This window comes from Odontomachus brunneus, unplaced genomic scaffold (assembly GCF_010583005.1).
Source record: "Odontomachus brunneus isolate Ranch 3 - 2012 unplaced genomic scaffold, Obru_v1 Obru_scaffold_187, whole genome shotgun sequence".
In the NCBI taxonomy this organism is placed as follows: domain Eukaryota; kingdom Metazoa; phylum Arthropoda; class Insecta; order Hymenoptera; family Formicidae; genus Odontomachus; species Odontomachus brunneus.
Genome location: NW_022639637.1, coordinates 508,204 through 509,976, shown reverse-complemented (window position 1 = coordinate 509,976; position 1,773 = coordinate 508,204).

Sequence of the window (1,773 nt, the reverse complement as noted above, 5' to 3'; positions counted from 1 at the left end):
GAGCATTTTTTGCGAATACTTTTTTTTATTGTGTCATATTTGGAACGAATCGTTTTTATGGAGCGAGGAAAATTTCCTGATGCAGCATTAAATTCGTTGGAAATTTTCTCCCAAGCTTCATTTTTGTCTTTCCATGTTGTTGCATCGGTTTTTTTATTTTCGACAATATGTTTATATTTTAATGTAACGTCAATTAACAAATCAATTTCAGTTTTTGTAAAATTCGCTCCCCTTTTTTCTTTGTCCATTGAACCGGATAAATATTTTTTCCACTTTCTTGAAAAAGTTCACCAAAAATATATAATATTTATTTTCGTAAACCTCACTTAACCTCACTTACAAGAATATATTGGTATCAAATGACTGGCCCGGAGAAGAACATGTCGATGACAGAATATGGTAATTTATAGTTAAATTCTAGTATATTTTGTGCCGAAAGTTTGTAGTATGAAGAATAGCTATGCGTTAGATACGTAATCAGAGGTTTCAGTGAAGAAAACGAAGTTTTAGTTATCTACCGGATATCTTTATCTGGAAGATAGCTGTTGGGAGGTATGAAGAAATCGGGCATTACTTGGAAATTTTTGCCAAGTAAAGTCAATGAATGTACTAAAGGTTTTTTGAAAGTTAATATTGAATCTTTATAAATGTTTTAATCCTTTATGTCGAAAATCAGTCGAAAAAGTGAAAAATTTTCCATGAAAAAATGAATTTTCAAGTACTTAGTGTTTGAATCGCCCCCATTCGACCATTTAAGTTGGCAAATAAAAAATGCTTTTAAATTGTTTTGAGGGAATCTACTAAGCTTCATTTTAAGCTATTAATCACATTTTTAGGACTTGAAGTGACCATTTGGCAGCCATCTGTAACAATTAAAGTTAAAAAATCCATAATTAGCCACCTGAACTTCCGGACCAGATATATCGAGAACGGTGTGTTAGTCCAACGTAAAAAGCACCATTTCGTTTTCAACTCGTTCAGATCTACAACTTCTTCTCCCATTCGACCCCAAATTCAACCGTCCCATTTTAGGGATCATTTTGGCTCTTTACATTATTTCCTAGGACATAAGGAAGGTTTTACCAATTTTGGTTAATTACAGCACTACAACTGTTGTACTTGAACTCCTATTAGCCTTTCTTCTATAATTAATTTTGATTTATATTTGGAGTTTTTTTCTACTTTAAGAAATTTATTAATATGTTTGTCTATAATACACACAACAATATTAATGAACACATACGTTGTTTACATAAAGCAGATCTCAGAAAACACAGAATATAATTATTATATAACATAGAAGTAACACATAATATAATATCCCATACAGCAGAAGTGTCAAAATATATCACAGGAATATCCTAAAGATATATATTGGGATATGTGATATCTTCAAGATATCCTTATAATATATTTGGGACGTTCCTGCTGTGTGGGATATGTTATACGTTATTAATGTTAAAGTTACATAATGTTCTTTTATAACTGCAATCTGTATTTTAGAACTGTTATAATTCTCTGTTATTTACAGGTTATAATCATATAACACCAACATAACTAAAATATAATATATTATATAACCAACGTTTATTTGCATTACATCTGTTATATAGTATTCTCATATCTAGAGATTGGATCATTTGCTAGATGGTTGTCAGAACGCGTTGCTGATTGGCCAGTGGACTGCCGCTCGGTAGAAATCTTTCATCGTTAATATCTCAAAATTTTACGTGGTTGTTTAAAAAAAGACACCGATTCTATTACTCACCCCGA